Below are 21,600 nucleotides of genomic sequence, written 5' to 3'. Positions count from 1 at the left end.
TGGAACGTGACCCGATTTTCTGGCCTTTTATGTCCATATATTTTCCATACTTCACTAATTTGCTGGTCCGGCTTTTTCCAACTCTAATAATGACGTATAGCATTATCGCATACCGTCACGAAGTAATTGCTACCACAAAGATTTCATTGCTGCTGTTCAGAAACAGGCAAATTTTCGCGTACATTTCAGTCGTAGTGATCGTTGCTTTCCTTTTTATTTCATTGCAGGCAAAAGGAGTTCTCTCCGTGTGTTGTCTACTAAAGCTGTCTTTCTACTGCCCATAGCTGTGCTTGCGGTAAGTTATTTATTACTTTTGGTACCACTGCTTGTCAACACTCCAGTGTACGCTACTGAAAATATTGTTTATGCGAGTACACGTTCACTGGGGACGCTTCGAAAAGTAATTTCTTTGATATTCTGCGTTATTTTCAGAAAAGAAAACGAATAATAACTCCTCAAGCAGTGAAAAAAAAACATGCTTCATAGTGCCGTTGTAATGAGCGTGTGATCTTGAATTATGAAAGCGCGAAAACAGGACATGGACAGAATGGGATGCTGTCTCTTCTGTTCTAACTAAAATCCCGAATTTTGATTTTAACATGCTATGAAATCTAGTGGTGGGCGTGCAATTCGCGTGCAAACAGACACCGACGGAGACAGAATAAATGCTTCTGTTTACATCTGTCTTTGTTTGCAGTTCCACATTATACTGAGACATCTTTTTTAGGATTTACGCAATGTTTAAAAATTTCCTCTTGCAGATTACCTAATTTCACTCTTTGAGATGGATTATTCAGAGGTGGACATTACTTGCGAATGAAATGAAAACACGTATTGAAATAATTAACAGCCTGGTGGTGGTAGTGGTTGTGGTGAATTGTAGCAACAGGCTGGTTTAGCCTGGCGATCAAGGCCGGCAATTGCTCCGCCCGAGCGTCTGTTACAATACCGGTGAAGGGTTTCACCATATGTCTATCAAACCGGTCTCTCTTAAGAATTCGATAAGGAGACATGAGGTTTCTTGGCCGGCTATAACTGATCCCTCGGGAAATATAAGGTGGTGCAGGCACACATGCGGAAGGTCCTTTTTTTTTGAAGATTCTTCAGGAGAGCGTCCCTTTCATCTTGGAATTTCTGGCTGGACCACAAAAAGTGCTCAATATCTCCTGCCTCGGTGCATGCCGTACAGTTCGCAGAAATTATTCGCGCCGTCTTAAATAAACAGGCCGGTGTACTAGCAGATCCTGTCCTTATTCGATATAGAAGTGAGGCTTCCTCTCCGTGAAATCTCTCGCAGGGCATACGCAGGGCATATACAGTGGAACCCAAAGCTACGCAAAGTGATTTCGAATGTCAGATTTTTTCACCTGATTACTTTTTGGAGCCTTGACTTTGGGAGGATGATAGAGCGCTGCGTATGCAAGCGCATCAGCTTTTTCGTTGCCAGAAATACCAATGTGGGAGGGAATCCACTGAAACATTACTCTAAAGCCTTTGTTGCTGAGTTTTTTCACGATGGCTAGGGATTTGCGTGGGAACTTGAGGGATGGAAGACCACGGTATAGTAGTAGTAACGCGGCCTTTGAGTCCGTAAGGACAACCACATTCTGCGGAGGCAAAGTCTTTAGTTTGCGCAGAGCAGAAGCTATTGCTACGCCTTCCACAACTGTCGACGAGGCTATACAGTCCAGACGGCCAGACCACGTATCCACGAGGGATATAGAATGCAGCTGCGCAGCGGTCTTCGTCTGCTTTGACAGAGTCATCTGTGTATACTTCTAGGTGATTCGGGTAAGTCGTGTTCAAATGTTCTAGGACTAGTGACTTGGCTTCTGCCGTTGGAATGCAGCTCTTTGACTGCAATCATGGTACACTTAAGTTGCATGTGATGTTCTAGAATGTCCAGGGTGGTTCTATCGTTTCCCTCTGTCTCGAGCAGCGCAATCCTATGACGCGAAGCTTGTTCAGTGCTGCATAAAAATGTGAGTGCGGCCTATTACCTCTACGTCGCAACATGGCTTTGCTGGGCTTAGAGTCACTGAATCGCAGTAGCTGGATCATGAGAGCCTGGGAAGCCTGAAGTCGCAGAGGGCGTGACTCAGCTTCGTAGAGCACTTTCTTGTTTGATGCGGACTGAGGGACTCCAATGCAAAGTCGAATACCATTTCTGTGGATGGCTTCTAAACGTTCGTATTGGCTATCTGAGGGTGACATCAGCGGTAGCTGATACAGGATCCAACTGGTAACCAACCCTGTATGTAGCCGTAGCAGCGACGTCGGGTTGTTGCCCCAGCGTATGCCAGCGACTCGCTTGAGCAAATGTAGCCTGGGTAACGGTGACGCCACAACGTAGGCAACACCGCAGCGCTGGAGTATCCTGTGGTCTAAGGTAACGCCAGGAAATCGGACGCTAGTGACTGGTCGAATCAGGTATCCGTGCAAATTCAGCGTCAAGCGTGTACATTTTCTTTTCAATCCAGAAAATAGTACTAATGATAACTTCTCTGCTGATAGTGATAGTGTAATCGTTTCCAAGTCACCCTGAATGGCATTTACTACTCCCTGGGCTATTCGTGTGAGGCGGCGGTGCTGGTAGCTGGAGGCCCATATGCAGATATCATCGGCATATATAGATATCTTCACTGGTGTTCGATGCTGTAGTACTCTTGGGAGGCTAGTCATGGCGATGTTAAAAAATAAGGGAGATAAAACACTCTCCTGTGGCACGCCACGAAATACATGTATTTCATCGCTCAAAGTGTCGCCAAGACGAACTCTTATGCGACGATCATTGAGGAACGTATGTATGAAGTGCAAGACATGACCCGTGACGCCTATAACTTGTAACTCGCTGATGATGGCTGTTTGAGACACGTAGTCATAATCCTTGGAAACATCTATGAGAACAGCAAGTGTCGGCAGGCCATCCGCACTGCAATGTTCTATGCGCCTTAGAAGGTCCAGTATATTGTCTTGAGCGCTTAGACGCTGCCGAAACCCAGTCATGCACGATGGTAGTTTTCGACCCTCCTCGACATACCAAGTGGGGCTTGTGCACGCCATCTTCTCTATTAGCTTCGCTGCACAGGAGGTCAGCGATACCGGTCTGTATGAGTCCAGAGCTGCAGGATCCTTTCCAGGCTTCAGAACCGGTCCCACCCATGCTACCTTCCACAAATGTGGGATATCACCACTGGCCCACATTTGGTTAAAAATGCCATCAAATCACGTCGTCTTTCAACCGGTAGGTTAGTCAGCATCTGATTACGGATAAGGCCAGGTCCCACCGAACAGCGACGTCGGAGGCTGCTCATAGCTAGTTCCAACTCTCTGAGTGTGAAAAGAGCATCCATAGAGACGACGATAGCGGCGGAGGCGGGTTGGTTGTGCCGGCTGACGTGCCGAGAGAGTATACTTCAGCAAAGGCATTCGCATGATAAGCGAGCGCATTGCCTAACTTCAATGCTAGGGCTTCAAATGGCTTGTCTGGTCGAAAATTTCCAGCAAGGTAATTAACGAGCCACCATATCCTGGGAACTGGTGTGAAGACCGATAGGCTTGCACAAAATGTTGCCCATTGATCTCTTCTTAGTTTCCTTGTGTAACGTCGAATCACTGCGTTAATCCTGTTATATATAGTCTTCACTGGTGGGTCGCCCTTTGTCCTCATCAGCCTCCGTTCCGCTCTTCTACGGTCAGCGCATAGATTTTTGAGCTTTAGATCCGGAGCGGGGAAGTGGTCGGGTAGCTTCGGCTCAGCGGTACCTCATCTCTTGCTACGTAGCATGTCCGTGAACAAGTCTCCAGATGATTTACTTAGGCGGTCCCTGTACGTATCCGAATGCGTCACAGGACAGGATCTTCGGCCATTGGTTCTGTATCCAGCAATGTTAACGAAGACAGGAAAATGGTCGCTGCCCATTCTATCTTTACTCGTCGTTGGCGATGCCAGGATGTCCGCTGAGTGTAATGTAAAGTCAATGACACTGTATGAGGCCGGTGTTTGAAAAAAATTGGCTGTCATTGGTTTCTAAAGCACTAACGAATTGTTTCCCAGGTGCATCAATCGCCTTGTCTGCCCAGAGAGTAAGATGCGGGTTAAAGTCCCCGCATATGATCCTCGGAGCTGGGCAGCGGCTGCAGAGGTCTCTTATAATTTCTCCCACCCAGACCTTCAGGCGAGAGCTCACATATACGGAGGCCACGCTGAGGCTTCGGTTTCCAAGCCGCACTTGTACAGCAGTGACTTCCAAAGCACTGCTGCAAAGGTCTTGAACTAGTAGAACGTAATGGGGTATTTCCGTCTGACATATAGCATGGCGCTTCCGTTCGTAAATGCGGGAATACATTAGCTTCCATGGGCGACATAACCGGCAATTGATCTGGAACTTGGAAAACCAGCCTCGCATAGAGCCAATATTGGCACAGGCTTGTTGCGTAAGGAAAGCGAGAGTTAAGGTAAATGGCACGCAAGGCCCGCACAGTTCCATTGCATAATAAGGGGCACCTTTGGGCGAGATGGTGAACATTTTGTCCGGACCGCATCCATATTGCAAGGTGCTTTAAGAAGAGGCAGAGCTTAGAATCACTGACTCGAGAGTCAGGACTACTTCGAGCATGTCCTTCATCGAGCTCGCCGGCATCTTCTCTGTGTGTGATCGCAAGGCCTTGAAGAGAGCACATAGCACCTGCTGACAGTCCTCCTGCGGTGTTTTTTCGTCGCAACGCGATTGGGGTCGCTGCAGTGCATACACATAACTTCGATGTTCCGGTTGTTCAGCAGCCTTCTCGTCTCTCGTCTACGGGGCCTCTGTTCATTGAATTGACTGTTTTCGCCGGTCCGCTGCGCGATGGCACCACTGTGTCCTGGATTCCTGGAGAAGGCTTCAGGCTTGGGAAATTAGTTTCACCATTTGAGCTCCATTGGAATTCCTCTGACTCTCTGCGACTCTCCGTCTTTTTATTCGTCGTATTTTTCTCATCCTTTCCTATTTGCCCCAAGATAAACATTTTCTTTCGCTTTATTGCCGCCGCCCGCGTAGGACACTTGCTATAACTAGCTGGATGACCACCGCTACAGTTTGCACAAAGAAAGTTCTCGCTGCACGCGCATGTTTTGAAATCATGCGATCCTCCACATCTCCTGTACCGCTGCTGACCACGGCAATACTTGGCCACATGTCCATAGCGCTGACACTTGAAGCACCAAGGTGGTGTCTCAACGTAGTCAATGAACTCGTGTCTTCTGAAGCCAAAGTTGATCTTCTCTGGACGGTCTGTGTTTGGAGCGAACGTAAGAACCATGGTGCTGCTTCGCCTGGACTCCCAATCGGATTCGGAAGTTTGGACGTTTCGCGTGACTCTCCTTGCATGGTAAACACCTTGTGGCTTTTGGTATTCCAACAGCTCCTCATCAGTGTACCTTTTCGGTACTCCTCTAATAATACACGTGTTTTGCAGGTATGAATTGGGCACTCGTGCTGAGATTGCGTCCCTGAGATTGCCTTGCAACTGAGAAGGGAGTTCACATGCTCGTCTGTCGGGACATCTAGAAGCAGCGCTCCTTGAGAAGTAAATCGGCTCCTAACTGGCCGTGCGCCAAGAATTTTCTCAATTTCCGTAGACAGAACAATGGGATTCACTTTTTTCAGGTCGGCTCCTTTTGTGGCAGGGGTAATAATCACTGGGGTTCCGATGGTCCTCTCTTTGCGGTGACGTACAAGCCTGAAACCTTCATCGTCCAGATCTGTGATGTCAGCTATGTCGCAATCATCAATAATTAACAATTCATTAAAAGCTATCCTAATTATTTACATTGTGGCATATACTGAAATTTACGAATTCTAGCAGGTGAGCTTGCCAGGCGTGTCCACTCAAAATGAATTTCCAGAATGACACCACTTCGAGACATGCGCCCTCAAACTCGCCGTAAAAATTCACTGTTGTTAGACTTACTTTTTTTAACAATACGCCCTTTTATCCACTGAAGCACGAAAATAACCGGAACGCGCGTTTATTGCATCCTATAATGTTTGAAAGAATGTCGCGTAACTTATGCGTTCCGCAAGCTCACAGGCTACAATTCACAATTGCAATATGTGCTGTAAGGTGATTATTATTATTATTATTATTATTATTATTATTATTATTATTATTATTATTAACTGAATTTCAGCTAAGTAACTATGTGTTTCGATTTCCCGCGCTAGTGTTGTGAGCCTGTTCGAGTAATTCAGCTCAACCACAAGTATTATGTTATCTCCCACCAGCGATTTTTAAAAATTCCCGAAAACGTTAAAAGGATCCCCTCGTGTATTATCTACACCAAACAGCTCATTTCTCCGTCTCCGCTCTTTTCCAAGTTGCTGAGTAGAAAGCCCCTCTAATCTCATGGTATCTTCCGTGGAACCACAGAAATAATTACATTGATAATGTTAGAAGCGAAGTCTCAGTTGGGCTCTTGCTGTTCAAAAGAATGAGAAAAAGGGTGATTATGCTGCACTGCATATCAAAAAACGAAGGCTCGCCATTTAAATATTTCTAATGCTCCCCATAGTGAAACTCCTAGAAACGCCCTACGTAAGGACCATGTCACCGTGTAATCCTGCCAAGAACAATAGGTAGCAAAATTATGGAATTGGTGGCGATCTCAAGGCACAGTGGTGCTGCAAAATGTAACCAATTCGTAGGAAATGTTGATTTTCTAAATGAAGAGCCCATAAGCAAGACTGACAATAAATTTACCTTTAGGTTTTCGCACATGTGTAGATTACCACCTACGACGGCAGTAATCGTTTGCAAAAAATGACGTCTTCATGCACCATTCCATGTGCAGAAGTGTATTCGGGAGAATATCAGTGCATGGGGGGGGAGGGAAAGCAATTGCTCTCGAGCAGCTGTGCATTCAGCTTATTTCAATTAGACACGTCCTTTGACGCTGCTTACCACTTGGCCAATTCACTATGAACAGACAACAGCTGGTTCGTGGTTCCCTGTGCCATGCGTTGCACCCGTTGTATAAGCTCAGCGCGGAACGCGACGAGTGCGTGGATATCTTTTGCCGACCACTCTCCGGAGCAGTGTTTCGCGTTTCATAGATTCAGTGGAAATATAGGCGCAGAGTGTCTTTCATTAGGTTTATTTGTTTGATTGCCTTATTCAAACTTTTGCATACAACACTGTTGTTAGTGGGTAAACCGTATCTCTATAGTCCTCCAATATTTGTTTATTTATTACTTACTGCTTATCAAAGTAGGGCCCAATCATGACAGACACATCCTAGAAAAGCTTACACTATAAACAATGCAGTAAATGGATGGACACATTATAGCAAAAAATACAATTATCAATAGATTAAAATGGTGCAGTTACCCGGTAAAATAGGCGGTACAAAGGTGTGAAAACAATTGACCATAATACAGAAAAGGGTACTTCTTGCTGCATGTAAATAAGTACGATTTTTAGCTAGTCCGCTGAGCAGTTCGCGAAAAAGAAAACCCTACATGTGTCAGTTTTTAAAACACAAGTTGTTAAGGTGTTAAGGTGTTGAAAAAGGTCACATGGAGCGAACTTTCACGTAGAACTTCGCGCGGCAGAAATGGACACGGTGGTGCGACACCGATTTCGAGCCAGCCCTTTGATGCCGAGTGTATTTTGAATATAAAGGGGCAAAGTAGACTGGCGGGTCGGGCGCTAATATGTGGCTAAAGAACAGGCAAATGAACTCAAGGTTGCCCTTCAATTTTTACTTCAGTGTGTTCGATGCTTTTAGTTGCATGCGCTGCATTTGAATCAGTTGTTTTAAGTTTACAAAGTATACACCTCACTTCTTTCTGTGGAATGTGTTCTACCTCGTCAACGTTTATTTCAGTATAACTGTTAAGTATGTTATAGAAGCATAGGTTCGGCTTGATTAGAATGAAGTACGTTAGCAGAGTGAAGTATTAGCAGAGCAGGGTGTTACTTGTAAACTTATGTTTCAAAAAACACAGCTTGGGGAATTCCAAATAACATATGGCATATAAATGTAAATTCGGGGAGAGAGTGCTAATGATTGTTACACCTGGGTATACTTGTATACAACTATTACCCTCCTTCACTAGAAAGAAAGAAAAATTGAATGCCCTTCTTGTGCTCGTTCTTCTCAAACAAACAGCTTTTGAATCTTCATATGCATGGGGTATTCATTTCGCTTTCGAAAGACATCTTCTAAATTATAATAAAGTTAATCTTGGCCACCTGGACGAGTAAGCTTGTGATACTGCACGCAATCATCTGCAAACAATCCAACTTGTATTTGTGTAGTTATATACGCTAATGAGACCATTAAATCAACATAAAGAGTTGGAGATAACTTAAACATTACCTTGATGCACACCCTACATTGCAGGATGACAGCTGGTGTAGATCCAATTATTACAAGAAATTTCACGAGGTTCGGAAGGTAATCTTGAAGCAACAAAGTTAGTTTCTCTGGTGAATAATAACTTTCAGTTTTAATGCAAAATTCTTGTGAATACCTAGATGAAGTACTTTATTGAAGACCGTAAGTATATTGATTCAATTTTGGCACTCTTATCCAGGGTTTTACATATTCACGGACTATGGTATCTGAGGCCCAAACAATGAAACGTTCCCTTCCTTCGACCGCTTCCTAACCTTACGGGAGGTCTCCTTACAGCGAATGACCGAACGAGGAAGCAAGCGTACTCTCAAAGCTCCCTTCGCCCGTCCTCACGTAAGGAAGGGTTGCTGCATGCCTGGAATCGAAACGATCTCTTAAAAGCTTTACGCGGACACCACACTATTCAACAAAAAGATGTGTCGTCGCATAGCCTTTAAATTGTAGTTCTAATATAGAGACGCGTGCATGCTTTCTTCTAGTTTCGTTTAATCAATGTGAAAGGTACAACATTACAGCGCAAAGCTTTATTGGCTCCAACAACGCTGGCAAGCCGGCTTCGTGCAACGCCTAGCAACGCCTAGCAACGCCACTGATGCCGAACGTGCGGCTGATACGAACGTGCCCGGAAGACGTATTGTGCTCGCGCTTCTCCGCTGGCCGGCGACAGCGCGCATGCGCAAGCAAACGTCACCTGGCGAATTCGTGAGGTGAAACGCTCGTTCAGGGCCAGGAGTGGCGTAAGGACGCATGAACGTAGCTTCGGAGCTACCTTACGCTGAAGAAGCACCAAGGAATCCTCCAGTGAGGGCCCCTCACTAAGGAAGCTTTCAGAGTCACATAAGGTGGTGTCACTGGAATGAAGGCTTCCTTACTGCGGTAAGGAATATTTCATTGTTTTGCCCTAACCACTCGATCGTGAATTATGAACAGCAGGTTGCCATTATCCCTCAAGAAAAAAGTCTATAACACCGGTGTTTTACTAGGGCTCACCTACGGGCAGAAACCTGGAGGCTTACGAAAAGGGTTCTACTTAATTTGAGGACGGCGCAACGAGCTATGGAAAGAAGAATGGTGGGTGTAAGGATAATTTTTTACTTATTTTATTTATTTACTTTATTTCGTACTGCCAGCCTGTTTTATAGGCCCTAGGCAGGAGTGGGATATACATAAAGGGTTTAACAACCTAATAACATGTGAAACACAAGAAAGGAAAAAAAGAAAAAAAGAAAGAAAGTAAAAAAAGGGGGGTGGAAACAAGCAAAGCCTCGTCTTGTTACAATGCAAAAAACAAGAAACAACAATAAACAACAATATTATTACGATATTATCAGTAGATAACCGAGAGACGAGCCGCCGCGAGAACGACGACGAAGTGTGTCGGTGCCCTTGGCGCGAGAAAATGTCGGCCTGACGCTCTAGCTCCAGTCCAGTGTAAATAGCGCGTAAATAGCCTCTTCCGTCTGTATCTTTGTACACGTAACATTCTGGTGGAGGTGAGCGATCCCCGTCCTCGCCACGGAACTCCGGAGTGGTCGGTACATCGAGCTTGTCACCATGCCTCCCGGTGTCGAGACCACCTCTGCAACGGCTTCGGCTTGTCTGACTGCTCCCGTCGTCGCGGTTGCCCAACATCGCGACCCTGGTGTGTTCTCTGGCCTGGAGGGACAGGACGTTGACGAATGGATCAAGTTATATGAACATGCCAGCGCTAATAACAGGTGGGACCCAACGATCATGCTCGCCAATGTCATCTTTCATCTCGGCGGCACCCCACGCGTGTGGCACCAGACGCATGACGACGAGATAACCAGTTGGGATAATTTCAAAGAAAAGCTCAGGGAACTGTTCGGCGACCCCATTGGCCGCAAGGTTGCCGCGAAAAAGGCCCTTGCGTCTCGTGATCAGACACCTACAGAACCGTACGTTTCATACATCATCGACGCCTTGGCTCTATGCCGAAAAGCTGATAAAGTGTCACATGTCCTAAAAGGCATCGCCGAGGACGCTTTCAATTTGCTTGTTTTCGGCAACGTCTCGACAATCGACGCCATCATTAAAGAATGCCGTCGCCTTGAACAGGCTAAGAGCCGCCGTAGATCACGTCCGGCTACCACCTGTGACGTCGTCACCCGTATTGTTCGCCGCGAGCTCGAGGCAGCCTGTCCGCCAGCTTTCACCACGACGCCTCCCGATCCGCCAGCAACCACGATTGCGATGATTCTAGCCGTAGTCAGACAGGAATTTGAGAAGATGGGTCTGAACTCCGTGTGTACAACGTCTAAACCCAACCTTCCCCAGTTCTCTACCGGCCCTCCTCGTCCCCGACAGTTCTTTTCTGCCATATCTCGCCGCAACCCGTCAGAATGGCGTACCCCTAATGACAGGCCGATCTGCTTCCACTGCTGTCGCATCGGCCACGTCGCTCGTCACTGCCGCAACCGATGGCCACCACCTCCTCGGACATACGCCGCCACTTATTCCCGAACTTTTGGACCTTCTGTTCCCTATGCCGCCCTCCATGAACCCACTGTTGCTGATGCCCCTGCTCCGAACCTTCGCTACAGCCGCTCGCCCTCACCTCGACACCATCAGTCTCGTTCGCCCCAACCCCGCCGCTTCTCTTCGCCGCCTCCCGCCTCCCAACCCAGCCGGAAAACTAGGCACTGCAGCTTCTGGAGGGGAAGCTGCGTTGTCGACCCTGCCCTCAAATACTCTGCTCACGTTATCAACGAACCAAAACCTTCTTGACGTTGACGGCTATCTTGTCACTGCACTCATCGATACAGGCGCACATCTTTCTATTATGAGTGCTGCCTTCCGACGACGACTCAAAAAGCTCCTCACCCCAGCGTCGGCACGCGTCGTCCGCGTGTCGGATGGCGGTACTGTGCCTATTATCGGCATGTGTACGGCACGAATCAGCATTGCCGGCCGCCACACCCCTCTCCTCTTCACCGTGATTGCTCATTGCCCCCAAGACCTAATTCTCGGCCTCGACTTTCTCTCCGCGCATTCTGCCCTTATTGACTGCTCTGCCAGTACCCTTCGCCTTGAGTTTCCGATTCTCGCAGAACCTTCTGACGCACCCCAGTGCCGCCTACGGACCACCGGCTTTATTCGCCTGCCGCCAAAATCAATAGCCTATATTGAACTCTTGTCTTCCCCACCAGTCTCTGATGGCGAGTACCTCGCCACTCCTCTGCCCCACATTCCACCACAGTATGACGTTACTGTGCCTCACAGTATACTTACTATTACTGCGAACCGCACTCACATACCTATCTTTAACTTTGGATTGGCAAAGCAAATTCTACCGCAAGGTATTTGCCTTGCCAACGTTGATTGTCTCGGCGACCATCACGTGGCAGCGTTATCAACCGATGCTTCTTGCGAGCTTAGCAGGCCCATCGTGCCAGCCTCGGCCGCCGATCCCAAGATATAGAAAATGGTTGCGACGGACATGTCTTCTGCGCAGGCTGAAGACCTTTACCAAGTATTATCGTCCTACACAGATATTTTCGACTTCGACGATCGCCCTTTAGGGCAGACGCTCGCGGTCAAGCATCGGATTCTTACTGGCGATGCTACTCCTAGTCACCGACGACGGTATCGAGTTTCTGCGTCGGAACGCCGAGTAATTCAAAGCGAAGTCAACAAAATGCTAGACAAAAACATCATTGAGCCTTCTTCGAGTACCTGGGCATCACCTGTAGTATTGGTTAAGAAGAAGGATGGCACGTAGCGCTTCTGTGTAGACTACCGCCATCTGAACAACATAACTAAGAAGGACGTCTACACGCTCCCACGTATAGACGACGCCCTTGACTGCCTCCGCGGTTCCAGCTATTTTTCTTCTATCGATCTTCGTTCTGGATACTGGCAGATTGCTGTTGACGATATGGACAGAGAAAAAACCGCGTTCATCACACCTGATGGCCTATACCAATTTAAAGTAATGCCGTTTGGATTATCCAACCCCCCTGTCACCTTTGAGCGTATGATGGACTCCTTGCTCCGTGGTTTCAAATGGTCCACTTGTCTCTGCTACCTCGTCGACGTCATCGTCTTCTGGCCCACGTTCGACACTCACCTTGAGCGTCTAACAGCTATACTTGATGTATTTCGAAAGGCGAAGCTGCAACTTAACTCGTCGAAATGTCGTTTTGGCCAGGCGCCAAATTACTGTTCTGGGCCACCTCGTTGATGCTTCCGGAGTACAGCCTGATCCCGACAAATCTCGCGCTGTCCGAGATTTTCCAGTTCCCGAGACAGCCGCAGACGTTCGAAGTTTTGTCGGGCTATGCTCGTACTTTCGTTGTTTTGTTCAAGATTTTGCGGCAATCGCTAGACCCCTCACTAATATTTGAAGAAAGGCGTACAATTCTCGTGGGGTACTGCAGAAGCCACCGCCTTCTCTCGCCTCGTCACTCTTCTCTCCTCACCACCCATTCTCGCCCACTTCGACCCTGATACCCCTACAGAATTGCGTACAGATGCCAGCGGTCATGGCGCAGGTGCCGTCTTAGCCCAGCGTCAGCGTGGCCAGGATCGCGTTATTGCTTATGTGAGCCGCCTTCTCACACCATCGGAGCGCAACTATTCCATTACGGAACGAGAATGCCTTGCTGTAGTCTGGGCGGTTGCGAAGTTCCGTCCTTACCACTACGGTCGCCTTTTTCCGTAGTCTTTGACCATCATGCTCTCTGCTGGCTCTCATCCCTAAAAGATCCTACAGGCCGGCTTGGTCGATGGGCTTTGAGACTACAAGAATTTTCGTATTCTGTGGTCTACAAGTCTGGCCGCCTGCACCAAGACGCTGACAGCCTGTCGCGTTACCCTGTTGACGAACTTGGCTCCTACAATATTACTAGTGCTGCTTGCGTATTCTCTGTTTCGCAGCTGCTTCATTTCGCCGACGAGCAACGTCGTGACGCCTACATCAGAGCACTCATCGACCGTTTTGAGCACTCTCCGGCCGATGCTACTCTACGCCTCTTCGTCCTCCGCGACGGTACTCTGTACCGTCGCAACCTTCATCCAGACGGCTCTGAGTTTCTACTTTACATACCTAAACACCTCCGCTCAACCGTTCTAGAAGAGCTCCACGACGCACCAACGGCAGGACACCTCGGCGTATCTCGAACCTATGACCGTGTACGTCGCCGTTTTTTTCTGGCCGGGCCTTGCCCGTTCCGTACGACGTTCCGTCGCCGCTTGTGAGCTTTGCCAATGACGCAGGAAGCCTTTCCAGCCCCCCGCTGATTACCTGCTGCCGCTCGACATCCCTGCCGAGCCCTTCAATCGTGTTGGCTTAGACCTTCTCGGCCCATTTCCTGAATCTACATAAGGAAACAAGTGGGTTGCAGTCGCGGCTGACTACGTGACCCGCTACGCCGTAACCCGCGCTCTTCCGACCAGTTGCGCAACTGACGTTGCGGACTTCCTTCTACGTGATATCATTTTGATGCATGGTGCTCCGCGTCAATTGCTAACAGACCGTGGCCGTACGTTTTTGGCGAAAGTCATTTACGACATCATGCGGGCCTGCTCCATTCAGCATAAATTTATTACCTCCTACCGCCCTCAAACGAACGGCCTCACTTAGCGTTTGAACCGCACCCTTACAGACATGCTGTCCAAATACGTTTCAGACGACCACCGTGACTGCGACCTGGCTCTACCCTACATTACCTTTGCATACAACTCTTCCCGTTTCGAAACTGCAAGCTTTTCCCCGTTTTACCTCTTGTATGGCCGCGAACCGACGCTACTACTAGACACCGTGCTCCCGTCCACCACAGCTTCAACTAGCGCTTATTCCCGTTATGCAATCGCCCGTGCTGACCATGCTCGCCAACTTGAGCGCGTTCGTCTACAAGTCTCTCAAGGCAAACAGAAGCGACGCTACGACCTCCGTCAACGTGATGTCCTTTCTTCGCCCGGCACCCTCGTGTTGCTTTGGTCACCATCGCGTAAAGTTGGCCTTTGTGAGTAACTGCTTTCCTCTTATACCGGCCCATATCGCGTGCTCCGCCCAGCGACCGATGTCACCTATGAAATTGTTCTAGCCACGCCCACTACGTCTTCCGGTGTGAAAACCAGTGACATTGTCCAAGTCAACCGACTCAAGCCCTACAACTCTCCACGTGCCTCGGATATGGAAAAGCACCGTGACGGCGCTTTTGCCACCGGGGGGGGGGGGGGGGGGTAGTATTACGATATTATCGGTAGATACCCGAGAGACGAGCCACCGTGAGAACGACGACGAAGTGGGTCGGTGCCCTTGGCGTGAGAAAATGTCGGCCTGACGCTCTGGCTCCAGCCCAGTGTAAATAGCGTGTAAATAGCATCTTCCGTCTGTATCTTTCTACACGTAACAATATCAAGAAATTGTGCAATACAGCAGTAGGGATAAGAGGAGAGTAGATTGGGTGAGGGAACAAACGCGAGTTAATGACATCTTAGTTGAAATCAAGAAAAAGAAATGAGCATGGGGAGAGCATGTAATGAGGAGGGAAGATAATCGATGGTCATTAAGGTTTACTGACTGTATTCAAAAAGAAGGGAAACGTAGCAGGGAGGGGCAGAAAGTTAGGTGGCCGGATGAGACTAAGAAGTTTGCAGGGACAACTTGGCCACAATAGCACATGACCGCGGTAGTTGGAGAAGTAGGGAGAGGCCTTTGCCCTGCAGTGAGCGTAGCGAGGATGATGATGATGATGATGATGAAGATGATGACTTGATCGTCAAATAGATTCGCGCACTTGATATTCCGAAAGATGATATATTCTATGTTGCAGGCTTCACATCTGTAATTTTGCTAAAGTACAAGCATCTTCTCAGTCCTCTTCTGAAGGTTAGTTTGACTTCCTATAAGAATTTAGAAATAAATGACAATGCAGGTAAAGAGAAAGTTTTAAGGAACTACCACTTGGGCAAGTTGGTCAAATTTCATGTCATGTACAGCGCAAGAACACGCGGACGGAACACAGCACCAGTCCTGTCATTTTCGCTTCCGTCCGTGTGTTCTTGCGTTGTGCGAAAGATGGCGATGGAGTGAGAAAAACGAAATAAAGAAGACTGTGGTCCAGGACACGTGGGCTTTGATCAAAATCACAAGCTTCGGTGACTGAACAGCACGCAATAACACAAAAGGACTAGTGTTTTACTTGCGCGTTTTATGAAGTTCCTTTTTTATTCCATCATAAATAAGTAACGTTAACAAACAGGGAGAAAGCGGTGTGCATCAGTGAGCAAACGGGGACAGCCGATATTCTAATGGACAGTGAGAGAAAAAAATCGAGCTGGGCTGTCCATGTAATGCTCAGGTTAGATAACCGGTGGACCATTGTGAGTTACAAAATGCCTGCCAAGGGAAACGAAGTGCAGTCGAGCACGGCAGGAAACTAGGTGGGGTGGTAAAATTAGGGAATTCGCTGGCGCAAGCTGGAATCAGTTGGCGCAGGACAGGGGTAATTGGAGATCGCATGGAAAGGCCTTTGTCCTGAAGCGGACATAAAATAGGTTGCTGATGATGATAATGAAATAAGTTATTTCTTCCTAGTGATCTCAGAAATCAAAACATTAGATATCATATTTTTCTAAGATGTAATTTATTGAAGCAGTAGACGTTGAAGCATATATATCAGACCGGATTTTTTTTTTATTTATACTGCACTTGCTATTCAAGCGATCCACCTTATCCTACATTTTCTTTTTACGTGAGCGAAGAAAATATGGCCGCGCGTTCAACTGCCAGTTCCCTTGTAGAAGAGACCTAAATTTTTCTGCGAATCAGTTAAATACAATATGCAACTTTCTAGTACTTGGCTATGCGGCGTGGTAAACAGGGACTAAAACTTGAAAACAGGCGGCATGCGAGCTCTGAAGTTTGAACTAAATGTCATCGACTATCCAGCACAATAAATGTATGTTATAACTGCTGACACAAAACAAACGCGATCAAAAAGCAAAGGAATCCATGTAAATCAATTGCAGAGATCAGGATCGTAGTGCAGCTGTAATAGTAAGTAGCAAGAGACGTAGAAAGTGAAACCGGAAGCGATGAGGATGCACAAGAATGTTGAAGGACGAGAAAATAACGAAGAAAAATATGGATGCGGCATGCCTTACTAACGCAGCGTACCTCATACGAGGAACACAATGGAGCTCTTTTCAGGCACTGACGAAGAAAGAGAATGTAAACAATTACCCTCAACCTCAAGATGTGCTTTGGTCTCGAATTTTACTTGTTTCAGCAGCGCATTGTTTCTTGTAGCCTTCCGTGTTGGTCATAATTCTTTAATTCGTACCAATCAGAACAATCCGGCGTACAAATTTGAAGGCCAAGGGAACCCGCATTGCGCACTGTTTATGTGCGCACGCAGGGTCGCAGAGAAGCTATCCCGCGTTCTGAGAGCAGCTATCAGTTTTAAATTGAATTTGCTGTGTACAGCCGCCCATTCTTCCTTCACTTGAAGCCGTCGAGGTCGCGACGTTCGGCATATGGCGAACAAAGTCAACCAGGCCAAAACAAAAGGCAGCAGCAAGCGAGGGTGACGCGCGCGAGGACATTCCCTCGCGTCAGCAAGGAAAATGACGGCAACACGAAGAGAAGGAGGCAGTACGAGCACTGTCTAAAAAACTGAGTTTATTAGGAAGAAAACACAAAATAAAAATGCCATCTTCGCGCGCATCCCATGACGTGACATCATGGAATACATCGACAAGCACCTGTGACTCAGAATCTAACCATTGGGTAGACGTTTGAGACACACAATTATCATGCTACCTCTGTACATGAAAAGCTTCTGCAAGTTCACGTGCTTTGGTACCTTCGCTGATTGATTATGGTTGCAGTTTTATTAGAAAACAGCTTGCAACCACACTCGTTATAATTAATGTACTGATGGGTGTAAGGGCATGTTGCTCAGCCCGGAGGTAAAGGAAGCTTCAAGAAAACCTGTCGTCTGCCTGTGAGAGCTTTCCGCATTAAATCGCGCTGATGGCTTCCTTGCGTTGCAATACGCTCGGCCGTTCAGCACAGCTGGTGCAGTAGAAGCCCACAGGACTGCGTCGAGTTCTCGTCGAGGTGCGCAATTCCAACCACACCTCTTCGTGTCATGCCCATGCTCTGAGGACTTATGTTTTGTTGCGAATAAGGTCAGTGTGGTTTCGTCATGAGCATTATTTTTTCGAATTTCCTTCGTGTAGTACGGGGCTACTTTGCTGAGGCCCGTAATGATTGCCTTCGTGTTCGAATGAGACACTGGTTTTCCCGCCATGCATATTTATGAGCGCGAATTCCCGCAGTGCAACACACAGCGCCGCTATAACAACGGCGAATCGAGCAGATCGAAGCGCCGCGCTGTAAGCGCTGCCATACGACTGCGCATCTACCAGCCTCCCAAATAGCTTTTCGTGCAAATGCACGCGCATCAGATTAGGCAAGCACTTACAACTGAACTTTACCAAATTAGCCGAAACAGTTTCGTACGCCGCAGAGAGCAGCAAGGGTTCCACCACTGTGCGACGCTGCGCGTTGAGAGTAAGGGTGTTTTAGCGACAGTTTAAAATGGCACGCTGCACTGCACAGAGTCACAGAACATTCAGAGAGAATTTCGCAATTTTAATCAGATAATAATTTGAGATAACGCGGCTCTCTGCAGTATCGTGTTATTCAGACCCGTCGACAGGCCATTTGCTCGAGCGTACAGGCGTCCACACTTCTGCACCACGGTGTCTGTCCACACGATCGACCGAGTGTGTACCGCCGTCACCCATGCCTCGTCCAGGCAAAAGATCTTTCGTCCTTCCGCCCGGTAGCGCTCCTTGTCACGAAGGTAGCGATTGCGTCATTCAGCGATGTCATCCCGGTCCATAAACAGCGAACTGCGGCTCCTCTTCAGTGATAAGAGATCTATACGCTTCGAGAACTCGTTAGTTATCTTCTCGACCGTTGGTATCGTTGCGGTGAAAGAAATCGTGCATGCATGACCTCAGCGCGCACAACGTGAAGCTGTCATACTTCGTCCTGCGTCTTCTATTCTCCGCATTTTGTGGGCGGTTTCGCGAGGGTGTTGACAATTTCCCACCCAAAATATTCGACGCTTTGACCTCCCTCCTCACCTTGAACACTGTGCTTTCGCTGAAACGGAGCATCTCGGCGACAAACTTGGTCGTGGCCTCCACGCTGCATTCAGGCTCCCTGTTACGCCAATACATGTAGCAGTGGAGGATCATGTTGCGTGAATCTCTATTCAGGATATGGCCACTCTTGTTCTTCTTGTCGAGGCTCCTTGGTGGTGTGTACATTGAGGCGACACAAGGCTCGTTCGGCAACAAAGTCCGAAGTCAGCTCGCTGGGCCCCGCGGCGGAAAACTCGCACGCAGTGCCATGCGCGAACTGGTGAGATTGCAGGCTTGCAGAAAAAATATAATAATGAAAAGCAAAAGAAATTGTGAAAACACAAAACCAAAAAATATAAACTTTATGCTATTTAAAACCAACAGTATTTATTTAACACGATGAATGAAGCATTTTTGTAGCTTCCTGCTTCGACCGTATTCTCGCCCCAGGTTTATAATAGTTGCGATAAATAGCAATAGCAACTGATTCATGTTAAGCTTGGGAAACGAGTAGTACATACGGCGTGTACTTGTGAACAAGCGCAAAAGCCTTGCAGAGCTGCTCTTCCACTTTTGTCACTTGGAATGAAGCTAAAGAGCAGACGATGGGCAGCGTTGTAGAAGGCACGGCGTTATTTTTATGACGCTATCCGGCATGGACTGTAGCACATGAGAGCTCTACTAAACCCGTCATAAAATACAAAATTCTTTATTTATACCGAGAATTATGCGTTTCAGGAGCACGAGTTTTCGAGCTGGACTATTTTAGTCGCGGAGGCAATCGGCTATCGCGCTTCGGTCATCTGGGCGGCGCCTCCCCTTTTTTCCAAAGTTGTATCCGACTATAGATAGAACTGTAGGGAGGATTGAGGAGGAGAGGCAGTTCCCATATAAGGGAGGGGGGGGGGGGGGTGTCGTGAGAAATCAAGGAAACCCTACTACTATACGGCGGCGGTTGCGGGGAAATTGGATAAGCTTAAGTTCAAGGTGCAGAAAAGCACGTTGCTGCTATTTCTGAAAAATAAACGTCATGCAAATATGTCAACCGGACAAACTACGCAGGGCGTGTAGAAGCAGAGCCGCATTATTTAAAGCGCACCACAGGGTCCAGGCGACACTACGGAAGCAGTCAACCGTCAAATCAACACTTCTGTGTCCGCCGCAGTAGCTCAGCGGCTTCGGCATTTCTAGAGGTCGCGGATTTGATCCCGACAGCGGCAGCCGCATTTCGACGGGGCGAAATAGAAAACGCACGTGCACCTAAATTTTGGGACAGGTTAAAGACCATCCCGGTGTCAGAATTAATTTATTTTTATTTCTTATTTACATCAGTGATCTCCCTTCCATTGCATCATCTAAGATTCTTTTGTTTGCTGGTGACTGCGTTGTTTTTCGCGAAATAAAATCCCCCGACGATGCTAACAGTCTTCAGCGTGACCTCTCTAACATTTCTCTTTGGAGTAATGAATGGCTTATGGAACTTAATACTAATAAGTGCAAAATTATGCGAATATCAAGAAGTGCCAACTCTCCGCCTGTACACTACCTAAATAACGTTGCCTTTGAAGCGGTTATTCATATAAATACCTGGGTGCTCATATTTCTGCTGACCTTAACTGGACGCGCCATATTGAATACATTGCTAACAAAGCTAACCGCATGTTGGGCTACGTGCGCCCTAACTTTTCCAAACCTCCATCTTCTTTGAAATTACTGCTTTATAAAACACTAATACGTTCTGATTTGGAATATGCCGCCGCGATATGGGATCCGCATCATGAAAAACTGATAACTTTACTTGAGGTGGTTCAAAATAACGCTGCTCGTTTTATCCTGTCCAACTTTAACCGTACCGCAAGTGTAAAAAGCACGAAAGCTAATCTTTCTTTACCTATTTTAGCATCCCGCCGGCAGACAATTCGTTTGAGCCTTTTTCATAAACTATACCATCACCCCATGCTACGCGATTCCCTCATTTCATCCCCCAGATACGTGTCAAATCGCATTGACCATTGTCACAAAGTTGGCATTGAAACATGTAACACTAAAACTGCATTTCAGTCTTTCTTGCCTCGCACATCGCACGAATGGAACCGCCTTCCCGCAGATATCGTCGACATAATTGATAACCATCATTTTCGTTCTGCACTAGCTAACATTGTATAACAGGAGGATGATAATACTTGTTCTGTAATATGCATTGTATTCATTTATGTATTTCTGTTTTGTAAGCACTCCCTTCTTTAATGCCTTTGGCCCTGAGGGTTCAGTAAATGAAATAAATGAAATGAAATGGTACAGATATTTCCACCGTCTTTTGTGAAAGCTCACTCACGAGAAGTCTACGGGAACGTATAAATCACTGTTGGCGACCCTGGTGTAATTACCTGACTGAAGGGCATTTTCAGCATTTTGACTACTTGCTAATGAAAGTGAAAGAAGCTCTAAAATGCACGCAAAATTGCCGTGCGACTGGCCGCTCTAGGCACTTTGCGTGTATTCGCGGGCTTCTTTCACACTTGGAAAAACTTTTATGTAGCACGTATTGAGCAACAGAATGCTGCATCAGGAGTTTGTTATGTTGCTGTTCAATTTATCCATTGAGAGTTTTCATCTAATTAAAATATTAGAGAAGTTGATTAATTAATTATTAAGACTTATTATCCAATTAGGCGGCATGGAAAAATAATTCGAGTATCTCTAAGCGACGCCAAACAGCATTACCTTGGGGCTGTTCAGCTGCGCAACATTCCAATACTTTTAACCTCTGGCTAAATTCAGCTAGCACACCCTGCATATAGGTGCACTGAAGATATCTCGCGCAGTGCTACCGGTTACTTCAGCCATAGCAGCAAGCGAGAAGCTGGGATAGCCGCATTGAAGGAATATCTCCAAACGGAGGAAAATAATTTGTGTGGTTGTGATTTGCACTGGCGCATCCTTCACAAATGCATTCAGCTTGTACTAGAAGAGTGGGATACGCTGATACTTCTTTTTCAGGAAGCAGCCATAAATGATCGTGTTGTATCCGAGAAGACCATGAGCGAATTGAACTACGTCATCGAGAC

At 47.1% G+C, this 21,600-nt stretch overlaps 1 protein-coding gene and 1 pseudogene across 2 annotated transcripts in view; one reads left to right on the top strand and one right to left on the bottom strand.

Moving 5' to 3' along the window:
- Positions 1-21,600, top strand: part of LOC126538488 (FMRFamide receptor-like) — a 1,022,731-nt gene that overhangs the window by 655,413 nt on the left and 345,718 nt on the right. For both annotated transcript variants that reach the window (XM_050185329.3, XM_072288015.1), the window contains one exon: positions 228-295. The gene's annotated coding sequence lies outside the window, so the exon portion shown is untranslated. The remainder of the gene's footprint in view (positions 1-227; positions 296-21,600) is intronic.
- The window catches only part of LOC126538376 (uncharacterized), a 174,423-nt pseudogene that overhangs the window by 122,104 nt on the left and 30,719 nt on the right, over positions 1-21,600 (bottom strand).

The sequence above is a fragment of the Dermacentor andersoni genome, chromosome 4 (genome assembly GCF_023375885.2).
Source record: "Dermacentor andersoni chromosome 4, qqDerAnde1_hic_scaffold, whole genome shotgun sequence".
NCBI lineage: Eukaryota > Metazoa > Arthropoda > Arachnida > Ixodida > Ixodidae > Dermacentor > Dermacentor andersoni.
Note: the sequence above shows the minus strand (reverse complement) of the source record. Positions and strands in the feature narration are given on the sequence as shown.